At 43.6% G+C, this 13996-nt stretch overlaps 1 protein-coding gene across 4 annotated transcripts in view; it reads right to left on the bottom strand.

The window, feature by feature from the left end:
• Nucleotides 1–13996, bottom strand: part of LPIN1 (lipin 1) — a 146541-nt gene that overhangs the window by 52056 nt on the left and 80489 nt on the right. The window lies entirely within an intron of this gene.

The raw sequence follows: 13996 nt of genomic DNA on the forward strand, positions 1-13996 counted from the left end.
CTCCTCCTGTGCTTTTGCTGAACACCCAGACAGACAGAAACCATGTTAGAGAATTGCCATGCCACAAACGAATTGCCTTCATGTTGTGAACAGAAACTCTGTAAATGTATAAATGGTTCCTGACCACCTTCCTCTTTAAAAGAAAAGGCAGGCCTTGTGTTCCCTTGAGCTTACAAAAAAAAAAAAAGCAAGATTTTAAAAAGCAAGCAGGCAGGTGATATCTCAACAGGGGGCATATATACTGCATCCTGATGTTCTGGTTTACCACAGACATTAGCCAAGAAAATGCCATGCTTTATTTGAGCTATGGGTAAGTTGAGCTCAGAAAAGATAGCCCAGAGGCTAGTCAAAAAGCCTTGGCAGATTTCATTCTTCGGAAAGTCTGTATTTCAATTCCAACTTAATTTGACCTCCAACTCAGTGGTTTCTAGGCCATCAACAATGCTCCGTTCTTGAAGATTTTTTAAAAATGCAAAGAAACTATAATGTAATCCATCTTGATTCATTTCTAGGTAGAAAACTATCAAGCTTTTCCTGACAGGAGAGTAACTTTTGGAGAATGCCATAATATACGTACAGTGCAATCCTAAAAAGAGTTACACCCACTGAAGTCAGGTTTGCTCTGGATCGCACTGCTAGCTATATACATGTCAGGCTTGAAAATGTTGAAATTGCATTTGTGGCTTGCTGAGGAATGTCCGTTTTTATATTACATTATGGTCACATAAGTGAACTATTAACATTCCCAGGAACATTCCTCAATTCCCAAGGAGACTGTGGTAGGCATGACTCATTTTGTTCTGGCTGCTCCAAGAAAGCTTTCTTGGTTACCTAGAAAGCAGAAGTGCTAATAATAAGCAAAACAACTCACTAGAATATAACTAGGGCTGCTTATATTCCAGTTATCCACCACAGAGTCATTTACTATTTGGCACAAGACTGAACACCAAAGAATCTCTCTTTTTTTCCCAGTTCAACTAGTTTCCCAGTTTCTGATCTTATTTTAGATATCAGTCATCCCCAGTTGAACAGGGAATAATGGCAGCTGTCTATGCAATCCTAAGTATTAAAGTTACACTCTTCTAAGGCCATGAATGTCAATGGATTTATGGCCAAATTAGATGACACTAGGGCTGCCAAGCCCCCAGTCCGGGCGGGGAATGATGGGCCAGCAGGGGGGAACCTCCTCCTACATCACTGGCGCGATGACATCATACCATACTATAAATAATGGAAATAAATATTCTAGCTTGCCAGTCCCTGGCTCTTGTATTGGAAAGAGGTCATTGCTCTGTGATAAAACACACAAATTGCATGCAGGAAGTCCCAAGTTCTGTCCCCAGAATCTATGATTAAAACCATCTCAGGCAGAAGAACTAGGAAATGTCCTGGGAAGCTGCAGCCAGCCAAAGTAGACAATAGCCAGCTTGACAGATCCATGGTCTGACTCAGAATCAGGCAGCTTCAGATGTTTACATGCAAAATGGGAAATTTCTACCAAGCACAGAAGGTCAGCAAAAAGTCTATGCAAATCTTCTCTTTTAAAATAGATACTGAACATGCTGGGCTTCTGTATTCCACCTTCATAATATCTGGAACAGGCAAAGGTTGATATGAGGAATAGATATTAATATGGCTGTGATGCAGATAGAAACAAATTCAAGTTGAAACCTGGTACTGTCTTGTATGCAAAGCATATGAGTCAGATTCATGTGCCTCTAAAATAGTGCTGAACAGCTTGTGCATCATGAGCCATTTATCGTGGCCCCAAGCAGACAGCAAAACAGCAAATTTGTATGTATTTATATCCTGTTTTTCTCCCCAAAGGGGATCCAAGATGGTTTACAACATCATTCTTCCCTCCTCCATTTTATCCTCGTAACAACAACCCAGTGAGGGAGGTTAGGCTGAAGAGAGTGACTGGCCCAAGGTCACAAATGAGTTTCCATGGCAGGATGGGTATTCAGATTTGCATTTCTCAGCTCCTAGACCAATACTGTAGCTATGAAATCATTATCAAGGCCCTGGTGGGCCACCATATATGACTGGCAGGTTGCTTTGGTATGGGGTCCCACCACCCTTTCATGTTGCCTGCCAAGTGTCTTAAGAAAGTGAGTGGTACCAGGTGGGACTCCTCCCCAACAGGGCTTCTGATTGGCTGTACAGATTAAAATAATGTTGTTTAAGGTTGCAGCTGCCATTATAGTGTTGGTTTTATTCTCTCTCTGACTGCTCTCTCCCAGTGTATTTTTTAAAATTACTGGTCTTGTCCCTTTTACTTCGGTTTCTGTTATGTGTGACTCCGCATCTCACCATGGCTGTTTTGTATCAGAATTCCAAAGGTCCCCACAGACTGCTGTGGGGACCCCTGGGGTGGAGTGTCAGAGCAGGATCTCAGAGATCCAGGTTCAAATCCCTAGTCTGCCATGAAGCTCACTGGGTGGCTGGGGGCCAGGCACTGCCTTAGTCTAACCTACCTCATAGGGTTGTTGTGTGGAGAACAAGGTACATCACTCTGAGCTTCTTGGAGGAAGCGGGGGGGGAATGTAGCAAATGAATAAATATACTCCAATCATAAGGACCAAAAAAAAAGGCTGTGGTCTGTGCCCACTGTCTGCTTGCTGTGCTTTCTTCCCATATAATCAATTTTACTTGCATTATTAAACAGAAGCTCTTCTACATCTACTCACTAGTGCTTTTCATGGCCAAGGGAAACCTTGGCTGACTCAGCATTCTTAATAGATTTATATGTCAAAGTGGTGCTAATGCGAAGGAAATGTTTTATTTGAAAGTTCCCTGGATGAGTATTCTCAAAATGATGATTAAATACTGTATGTCAAGACAGAATCTGCCATCACAGCTGGATCATACAACTTCCAAGAGTTCATACAGTTAATTATTAGATATGTTTATAAATCTGTGGTCTCCGATGCTATAAGCAGTGAATGAAACTATCACTCCAGATGTCTCAGAATGGCAGACACTGATGCCCAAGAATGTCTGTGAATGGGAAAGAAGTGGGACTCTGAAGACAGTAGGTCGGATCCTACCATTACACTCACCTAAACGCACAGCACTTCTCCAGCACAAGTGGAGTGGTAGAATACAGCCGCAGAATGAGCTGTACTTTGTCAATGTGACCAATAAAAAGCTCACATAAAATACAGTCTTCTTGTTTCAGCCTACTTAGCATTATAGATCCCTTCAAAGAGACAGTAATCTCCTCCGATTATGCCATCCAGTAGCTTCATACACAGTGTTTAGTTTTCAAATATCAAGGTTTTGATAACATGAAAAATCTCAGGGCTTTTCCATTTTACAAAGCCACAAACCAAAGTTTGTGAATGAGCGTATATCATGAAAAGCATCAGCTAACCATGACCCTCTGGTTAGTGTAGCTGCATGACCAGAATTTCCAAACTTGTGTTTCTCTCATTCACACATTCTATTTTTCAGTATAAAGTTAAATAAACCTTAGGTGTATGCGTCAAAAAATGTAACATAGAGCCATCCCTAAATGCCTCTTGTGCAGAATAATAGGATGAAATAAGGAACAAATCACAAGGCACTGTTACATTACACACACGCATGCACACACACACACACACACACACACACACGTATATATTTAAGTTCTTTTAAAAGCTTCTGCTTCAAATTTGTCTTACAAATCGCAATTAATATTCAAAATTCATCAATTTATTTAAAGTGTTCATCTCCCATATCTGTATTTTATTTATATATTTTACTAAAAAGCAGATATTGCACTCAGGATAACATACAAGCCAAAAATTAAAGCTGTAACTGCATAATAGAAATAGGATAAACATAATAAAGTTATTTTAAAAGGCTGTGAAATTGAACTCCTGCTGAAATAATCAACTTTTTAGTCACAATGGGCAAGGACCCAAATTCCAGTACTATACTTTATAATGCAGTGGCTTTTTCCCCCATTCCAGTAGAACAATGGACACAATGCAGTTACAGATCTGCCTGCTTCACTATATGAGAATTGTTAAGGGAATACAGATGCCTGTTTACTAATTCACCTTACTTTGCATGTAACTCCCTGGCAGGCCCACTATATTGATGACTCCTAGTTTATATGGTTTTAGGATTAGAGAAATTCATGTGTAATATTCAGTCAATAGCTATTAGCTACAAGAGCTACAGGGAACTGCCATATTCAGAGGCAATATAACTGCAACTCAGATGTAGTAGAAAAACACAGGTCAGGGAAGATGTCTTTGTGTTCTGTCTGTGAGCATCACAATGTCATCTTTCTGGCTGCTGTGGACCAGGAAGATACTTGGTCTGATACAGCATAATGCTTCGGTCATCTGTATCATCCTTGCTACATTCCCATACTTGATCAGAAATCCAGGAAAGTAGAGAAGTAGACCTGGATAGCCCACGCTAGCCTGATCTCATCAGATCTCAGAAGCTAAGCAGAGACTGCCCTGGCTAGTATTTGGATGAGAGACCTTCAAAAAATACCAGGGTCATGACGTGGAGTCAGGCAATGACAAACCACCTCTGAACATCTCTTGCCTTGAAAAACCAGCTGCGGTCACCGTAAGTCAGCTGTGACCTGACAGCACTTTCCACCAGAAAAATACTGGATTTGATCCAGCTCAATATTTCCACTTACGGGTATGGGCAATTTTAGGAGATTACCATTCCTCTCCAAATCCACTCCCCCTCCCATGTTGTTCCTGAGGACACCTGCACCAGGAGCAGCATTTGGATCTCCTGCAAGAGGGGGGAGAAAAGGGAGTTCTGCTTCACTGATAGAAATTCCTTCTATCAGCAGAGTTTTTCTGTGGGATCCAAGTCACCTCTTAGTAAGATGTTACTGGGAATCCATAAAAATGTCATTTTACCACACATCTGGACCTTATGAACAATCAAGAGATCCAAGAATTACTAACGAAAAAGAGATCTGCCTACCAAGCACATCTTGCTCAGCCCTCCTGTCCCGGGGAAAAAGCAATCTTTCGCGCTGCATGTAGCAACCTCCAGCGCAAGTTTCGAGACATTCAGAACGAGTGGTGGACCAAGCTTGCAGAGAGAACCCAGCTGTGTGCAGACACTGGTGATTTAAGAGGGTTCTACGAAGCCCTGAAGGCAGTATATGGCCCATCATATCAGGCTGAGTCCCTTGCGCAGTGCAGACGGCCAAATGCTCCTCACAGACAAGGCATCCGTACTGAACCGGTGGTCGGAGTATTTTCAGGCTCTCTTCAGTGCCAACCGCGTAGTTCAAGATTCAGCAATCCACCTCACCCCACTTCAACCAGTGAAAACAGAGTTGGATGAGATCCCCACCCTAGAAGAGACTATTAAAGCCATCAAGCAACTGAAAAGTGGCAAGGCAGCGGGAGTTGATGGAATCCCACCAGAGATCTGGAAGCATGGGAGCACAGTACTACATAGCACACTTCACAAAGTACTTGTCACCTGCTGGGAACAAGGCAAACTACCACAGGACTTTCGCGATGCAATCATCATCACTCTACACAAGAACAAAGGAGAAAAGTCAGACTGCTCCAACTACCGGGGGATAACCCTGCTCTCCATCGCAGGCAAAATCCTTGCCAGAATACTCCTGAACAGACTGGTGCCCACCATTGCAGAAGAACTCCTCCCAGAGAGCCAGTGCGGCTTCAGAGCTAACAGGAGCACCACCGACATGGTATTTGTTCTCAGGCAGCTCCAAGAGAAATGCAGGGAACAGAACAAGGGTCTATATGTGACTTTTGTCGACCTTACCAAAGCTTTCGATACCGTTAGCAGGAAAGGCCTGTGGCAAATCTTGGAACGTTTAGGATGTCCCCCAAGGTTCCTCAGCATGATCATCCAGCTACATGAAGACCAGCGAGGCCAAGTCAGACACTGCAACGACCTCTCGGAGCCCTTCCCAATAGGCACAGGTGTAAAGCAAGGCTGCGTTCTCGCGCCAACTCTCTTTACGGTCTTTTTTAGCATGATGCTTCAAAGAGCCGCAGTAGATCTAGATGATGACGATGGTGTCTACATCCGCTATCGCACTGATGGCAGCCTGTTCAACCTGAGGCGACTAAAGGCTCACTCCAAGACAATGGAAAAACTCATCCGAGAGCTACTATTTGCTGATGATGCTGCACTCGTCTCCCACTCGGTATCAGCTCTGCAGCATATGACGTCCTGCTCGTCCTGCTTTGCAGAGGCTGCCAAGCTATTCGGCCTAGAAGTTAGTCTGAAGAAGACAGAAGTTCTCCACCAGCCTGCACCCCAGGAAGATTATCACCCTCCCTGCATCACTGTGGGTGAATCAGTTCTGAAGACAGTCCAGCAGTTCAGCTACCTGGGGTGCATCATCTCCTCAGATGCCAAGATCGACAAGGAGACTGACAACAGGCTGGCAAAGGCAAATCGTGCATTTGGCCGACTGCACAAAAGAGTGTGGAGCAACAAGCATCTGAAAAAAGGCACAAAGATCAATGTTTACAAAGCGGTTGTGATGACAACCCTCATCTACGGCTCCGAATCGTGGGTTTTATACCGTCATCACCCGCGACTCCTTGAGCGCTTTCATCAGCGCTGCCTTCGCACCATCCTCAACATCCACTGAAGTGACTTTGTGACCAACACTGAAGTCCTCAAGAGGGCGGAGGTTACAAGCATCGAAGCACTGCTGTTGAAGACGCAGCTGCGCTGGGCAGGGCATATTTCTAGGATGGAAAACCACCGCCTTCCCAAGATTGCTCTGTATGGCGAACTTTCCACCGGCCATCGAAATAGAGGGGCACCAAAGAAGAGGTACAAGGACTCCTTGAAGAAATCCCTTGGCACCTGTCGCATCAACCATCACCAGTGGTCTGACCTAGCCTCAGATCGCAAAGCACGGAGGCACACCATCCACCAGGCTGTCTCTTCCTTTGAGAACGCACGCATAGCTGGTCTTGAGGACAAAAGGAGATTGAGGAAGAATCGCACTGCTACAGCACCAACCTCAAATCAGACTTTTCCCTGCAGCCACTGTGGCCGGATCTGCCTGTCCCGCATTGGTCTTGTCAGCCACCAGCGAGCCTGCAGCAGACGTGGACTACTGCACCCTTCTTAAATCTTCGTTCGCGAAGTCAAGCCGAGAGAGAGAGAGAGGACCTTATGTGCACTTGTAGTAAAAATTATCTTAGCCTCTAAGAAGGAGAGAAGAGATTGGATTTATAACCCACCCTTCACTCAGAGTGGCTCAATCTCCTTCCCTTCCTCTCCCCATAATAAACACCCTGTGAGGTAAATGGAGCTGAGACAGCTCTTTCGAGAACTGCTCCTGAAAGAACAGTTCTGAGAGAACTTGTGACTGACCCAAGATCACACAGCAGTTGCATGTGGAAAAGAGGGGAATCAAACCCAGTTCTCCCAGATTACAGTCCGTCACTCTTAACCACTACACCAAACTGGCTCTAAGCAGGATGAAGCAAGCAAGCAAGCTATTCCCAGTAAACACGGATCACAATCAACTTACAATGTGGTTACACACACAGCATGGTAAGTGACCACTTGATAAACAGCCACTTATATTCACCCACTAGTGACTTACCACCAGTGATAATCAGAAAGAAGCACTTGCTGTGGATACTCTCTCAAGCTCAGGATGATGCCAATCCCACCTGCAATAGTCTGTGCAAATGGTATTTCCTTAAAACAAGTGGCATAACATTATCCTACACACGGCCAGAGGGCTAGAGGGCTATTTGATTAGGTGAATGCTCCCTTCAAGATCCTCAGTGCTGCAAAACCAATACCATAAACCAGCCATAGATTTTTTTTAAAAAAAAAATGGCCCTAGATCTCAGCAATGCTTCTACAGCAGTCCCAAACCATGAGCCTAGAGTGACTGAAGTGCCACAAAGGGACCAAAGCGTGCTTTGGAAAGTTAAGGCACCATGCATCCACCACACTAAGCCTGTCAGAGGAATGAGGATCCATGCAGAATGGACTGTGCCATACTCTGCCCCTATATGGCATACCACAGGGAAGAAGGGAAGAACCACTGGACTCCTTTGGGGCAGTCCATTTTACAACTGACAGATGCAGGGAAATCCCACAAGCCTCACCATTACTGAGAAAGAGAAATCCTGTCCTAAGCCATGAACCGATTGACTGGGTAGAGGGAGAAGTGTGATGTGGGGAGACAATGGGTGCTTTCACACGGTGACTGTTTGCAAGTGGATTTTGCTGTTCTTACACAGTAAAAATCCAGTTGCAAAGCTCATTATTTAGTGTGTGTGAACGAACCCTCTGTTCACTGGTGTTTCTTGCAGCTACAAGGGGCATGCTTCTGACAGTTCTGAGAGGCGACTGAGAAAATAAAAAATATTATCTTTTTCCACGCTGAACAAAGCTATCAAGAGTTTGGGAGGGAAGGATCAAGACAAACTAAAGTCGGAAGTAACCCAAAAGTGACATGACAAAGTTTGAGTCTAGTGGCTCCTTTAACCAACAAAGTTTTCAAATGATAAGCTTTTGTGTGCATGGAAACTTCTTCAGATACATGTGAACAGGGTGCAATACCCCCAAGCCAGTGGACTGCGGGTTTTATTAGAGGAGAGACTGCATTAGCATTGGTCATCTATGTATTTATTTAGTTACTTGATTTTCCCATCCTGTACTACAGAAACTGCGGTAACAGGAATGAAAGTAGAAGATACACACAGGAATAATTCCATAAATTTTATTTTGGAGTGTTAAAACAAACTAAATTTGCAAGCCAAAGAAAAATAAATCTTGAAATTGCCCCATCTTGAAATTGCCCCAGATGTGAGGCCAGTTTAAGGGAGAGGTTCATTAAACCTGTCCCTCCCCCAGAACAGAATAGCTGTTCTTACTGTGTCCTTTTCCCCTCATGAAGCATACGGAAGCCAACAAGGCTCCCACTCACTGGTACAGAAGAGGTCTTTTTATCCAGGCCAATGAATAAGGGGCGTGTCTGGAATTTATAAATACAATTACAGACTATGCAGCATTCAAAGGCAATTTGGTTTTGTATTACTTGTCCCACAAAATAAATAATTGTTTGGAATAGGCTTGGGAGACTATAGCTGCCCTTCACTCGTAGTTTCAGAGTGGCTTACAATCTCCTTTCCCTTCCTCTCCCCACAACAGACACCCCGTGAGGTAGGTGGAGCTGAGAGAGTTCTTTTCAGAACTGCTCTTGAGAAAGCAGCTCTTTCATGAACTGTGACTGACCCAAGGTCACTCAGCAAGTGCATGTGGAGCAGTGAGGAATGAAACTTAGTCCTCCCAAATTAGAGTTCACACACTTAACAACTACACCAAACTCACTTCCATCCCTTGCTGCCTTGCCCCGGTTGAGTCTGGAAATGCACCTTTGTGCACACATTACCTGATCAATCAGAAAATGTATGTGTATATCAGATGCAAGTGCAATTATGATCAATCCACATTGCTCTGCTTTCTAAGAAGCCTTTCCTCAGTTTTGAGGGCACAATCTGCTGAAAGCAATGCAACGCAAATAGGAAACACAGGCTGCAATCAGACAGCAGGCCTGGTACAGTCTAGATGCACCTCTAATCGTTCTGAAAGTATTTGTTCCAGAGAAGGAGCATCCAGACACACCACCCTTCTTAAAAAAAACCCCTCTAACGTCGCACATGTGTAGAACCATTTATTCACCGTGGGTGAAGATAAAGTTACGAACATACTGCTAGCTGAAGAAAAATGGCAGCCAGGGAGTGGAAGGAACCCATCTGCTCCACTCAAGCTTGAAAGGCCTTGCTGGAGTCTTTCTGGGGACAACCACCCCAGCAACCAGTCTGGAATAGCCAAGAAACCCCCATCATGAGCTCTTGGCTCCATGAAGTAGCATTTCAGGAGACAGGATCTCTTAGCCCAATTCTTCCCCATCCCAGTACTTTAAACTACAATTTTACCACCTGGTAAAAAGTTCCTATCTCAGCACTTTCCATTTTGCTGTTTAAAAGACTGTGAGAAGGGGCAATTGGACTCAGTAGACAATGCCCACAGAACACATAGGCATCTATCTTGACAGCCCAATTCTCTTATACCCTTATTTTAAGACACACACTGAAGTCAAGCAAGTAACTAAAAGAAGCAGAGCAATACAGTTATGCAGCTCAAGTCCTGGGAAAGCTTCCAGGTTATGCCTGTATTGTTCCATCTGTAAAGCCCAAAGCATGTATCAACCAAGAATGTCCTTGTTCAAATACTTACATTTGTTTACTGAATATGACAGAACAAATGCAAAAATCCTCATGCAGTGACACTCTTCAAATTGCTATCATTTTCAAAACTCTGCTAACGCTCTAAAAGAACTCCTTGTGTGGGATTTGATCACATGCAGTTGCACCCAGAATGCCAACACTTAAAAACTGAAGTGTTTTAAGAACCATGAAAGTGATAGATAATTGTAAAATGAAAGCTATGAACAGCACAAGTCACAAACCACAGTTTCCATATCAAAGCTGTGATTTCCAATAAATCTTGAAAAGAAGCAACATCTGGCAAATTCCACCCTGGTGGTCTTCCAATGCAAAACAAAGCATATAGCACAGATTCACACAAAAAAATTGGAAACACTCTGGTAAAATTGCAAAAAGCATAATCACCAGTTCTAAGGGTTGACCAATACTATTTTGCTGGTGGCAAAGTTGCCATCTGATGTGTCAATCATTGCAGAATCATGTCCAGTGACTCAAGGACAGGGTCATAATCACCTCTTACCTGGAATTTTTCTTTTTGGACTGGAGTCCATTTCCATCGCGGCATAAGAGTTTAGATTGCCATCATTTAAATACTAAGACTGCAAATTTGTTAAGAAACAGAGGCTAAATCTCATTTAACTTTTTTACCTATGAAAATTATAGAGAAATATGTATGTATCAAGACTGAATTTTTATCTCAGGACATACTTATCATCAAATTATCCTGAATGAGGCAGTGAATGGGATTTATTCTTTTTCCAGTACAAACGAATGAAAATCACAGGAAATATATATATATTTAAAATGTTCTCCTCTCCCTGTGAAAGAACCAGCTTGTTAGCAAAGCAGTTCATTTCTTAGATTCAATTCTCCTCTGGTTCAAGGTCCATTTTTCCAAAAGAGGTCAAAGTTAAGCACTTTTAAGGTCGACTGATTCCAGTGGAACAACTAGGCATATGCTTAACTCTCTAACTGAACTTTGCACAATTTTAACTCAATCATGCCCCAAATTCCTAGTTAACATTACACTAAAATGCTGACAGCATACAATTGCCTAAAAGTGCTCTGATTACATTCGACTTCTGTGGCACTGAACATGTTTTTAAGTGATCCATATTTAAAGGCCCATAAACCAAACAATGTTAAAAGCTTAAAAGATCTAATCATGTTGCTATTGATTCTGAACACACATATGATCGCTGACCGAGTCGCAAAGGGTCTCTGTGGCCTGGGTGATGGATGTATTTCGACCTATTATACAATTCCACAATCAAAGGGAGCCCACCGACATGGAGTCTTCAAAGAAAGCTGCAGCAGCCTTAACAATTCCAGCCCAACCTCACAGATCAAACAACGGCTGTAACTTCTCATTTCACACTTCAAAAATGGTCCAGCAACGTTCTACTAGCCTGACCGAAAGAGTCTTGTCTTCTTCCTGTCCTCAAAACAGTTCATTTAATGCACAAACACAAGACACAGGGTCTAGAGTAACATGTAACCATTTTTTTCTCACAACTGAAGCTCCAGGAAGGCCTCAAATCTATGCCAGGCCCTCAGCCTTTTGCCTTTCACTACCACCAAAATATTTCAATGGATCTGAGAGGTGGGGGGTGGGAAGCAGGGAATTCCCCACCGCCACCCATTATTGGTATTATTCCTACCCTCATACCTCATATTATACCTGTCAAAGAACAGCTTATTCAACACCATGACAATTTAGCATCCCCGCTGCTCTTGAAATGCAATGAATACCCAGTCCTGGGTGATGGATGGGGGAAAATACCAGAGTTCCTGGCTGGCAAATATGTACTTTTCCCGAAGATAATTTACAGTATCGTTGAAGGAGCCTGTCCGGGTGCGGGTGGGGGAATAAACAAACAAAACCTACACCTTGATCTTAGCTTAAAATATTAAAAGATTTTAAGGAAAGAAGCCCACCTTGCAGATACAATTCCGTAACTGCCTATATGGAGCCCTTCTTTTTCTCCCCCAATTCCACCTGCTTAGTAGATCCCCCCCCTCCCTCCACCAAGACAGTCTTCATCTATTGTGTTACCTCTCCCTGTTCCTTCTGTCAACTGCCAGAAACATCAGCGAGCTTCTTCTGAGGGAAGCCAAAAGACAGCTGTTTCTTCTGCTGCTGTCCTCCCCGGCACAGAAGACTGTGAGCAGGATAGCCACTTCCCGGCCAGAGCGCTGCTTTTGTATGCAAACAGGCTGCAGCAAGGATGTCAATTCATCCCACACCGCAGCCCGGTCTCCGCCCTGGAGGAGGGATCTAGAGAAGACGGGCAGGAAGGCGGAGGGGGGAATCTAGGGGAAATCACGACAGGATTGGAACCACGACAGCTGGGATTATTCGTTCAGCCGCAGATATTGGATCTGTCTAGAAACGCCCACTTTTACATACCCCCGAGACTCACCCACTCCATATATGTATATATTCGTTTCTTCAGAGTTCTTTTGCTACATGAATGTATGCGCGCCGTAGCCACTGAAACCAGGCACGATTAATTAGGTAACGTCAACAGGACTGACACTAGCCAAATATTCAGAAAGTGAAGAAATGCCGCTCCTTGAAGTTTGCTCCCAAAATATGGGAGGTAGTTATCACAGTAAAGTTAGAGGAATTGTTTTGCAAACATATGTCAATGCCCCGGATTTCATTTATTTACATTGCTATGGCATATGTCCAGAACAGAAGTTTCTACACAAATGCCACTGTTTATTCATTTTGTTCTCTCTTCTGCAGGTTCTCCCTTTTATTCTGGATAGTTGAGATCTTACAGGTGGCTAATTGTTGTTGGCTATTTTCTTTCTTTCTTTTTTACTCTTATTTGTACACTTTTAAATGGAAAATAAAAGGTAAGCCTGAGTCATGTCAACTGAAGTTGCCTTTCTACTTTCTCAAGATCGTGGTACCAAGGTGGGTGAACAGCTCTTTGGAACAATATGACAGGCAATCTGGCATGATATTACAGTTGCCAACCTCCAGATTGTGGCTGGAGCTCTCCTGAGATTGCAACTGAACTCCAGGTGATAAAGATCAGTTCATCTGGCGAAAACGGCAGCTTTGGAAGGTGGACTCTGTGGCATTATGCCCCACTGAAGTCCCTCCCCTCCTCAAACCCCACTGTCCCCAGACTTCATCTCCAAAATCTCAAGGTATTTCCCAACTCAAAGCTGACAACCCTACATAATAGATATCTCCAGACCAGACCAACATGTGCCAAATCATCTGAAACAGAATATTAAAAAGGTTATCATTGTAGAATTTCAAAGACAGGTCACATTTTGGATCTGCTGTGCAATGCAAAACACAGGACAGGATCAGGAGCCATGAAACACTAGATGTGCATAATGTCACCCATCATGGAGCACAATGAAACAGGCAGGGCACTGCATGACCGCCACCATGCTTTGAGAACAGCACAACTCAGCTTGCAGTCCTCCCAAGTGAATAGCCTTGCACGAGATAGATGATGGTACCAGGAGGGACAGAAACACAACAATTTGGTCCAAATATATATGTTGTTGTTGTTCAGCCTCACAGGTCGAGTTCGATTCTTTGCGACCCCATGGACAAAGTCACGCCAGGCCCTTCTGTCTTCCACCATCCTCCAAAGTCATATACAAGTAATATAATAGTGCTCAATAAGATATGGGGCACAGATTAAAGATCCCATCCCCTCAGGATCCCATAGGAAAGGAGACAGAGAAAGGCCAGGATGCAAGAGCCATCACCCAAGCAGAGCTGCCTACCACAG

This window comes from Heteronotia binoei, chromosome 1, assembly GCF_032191835.1.
Source record: "Heteronotia binoei isolate CCM8104 ecotype False Entrance Well chromosome 1, APGP_CSIRO_Hbin_v1, whole genome shotgun sequence".
Lineage (NCBI taxonomy): Eukaryota > Metazoa > Chordata > Lepidosauria > Squamata > Gekkonidae > Heteronotia > Heteronotia binoei.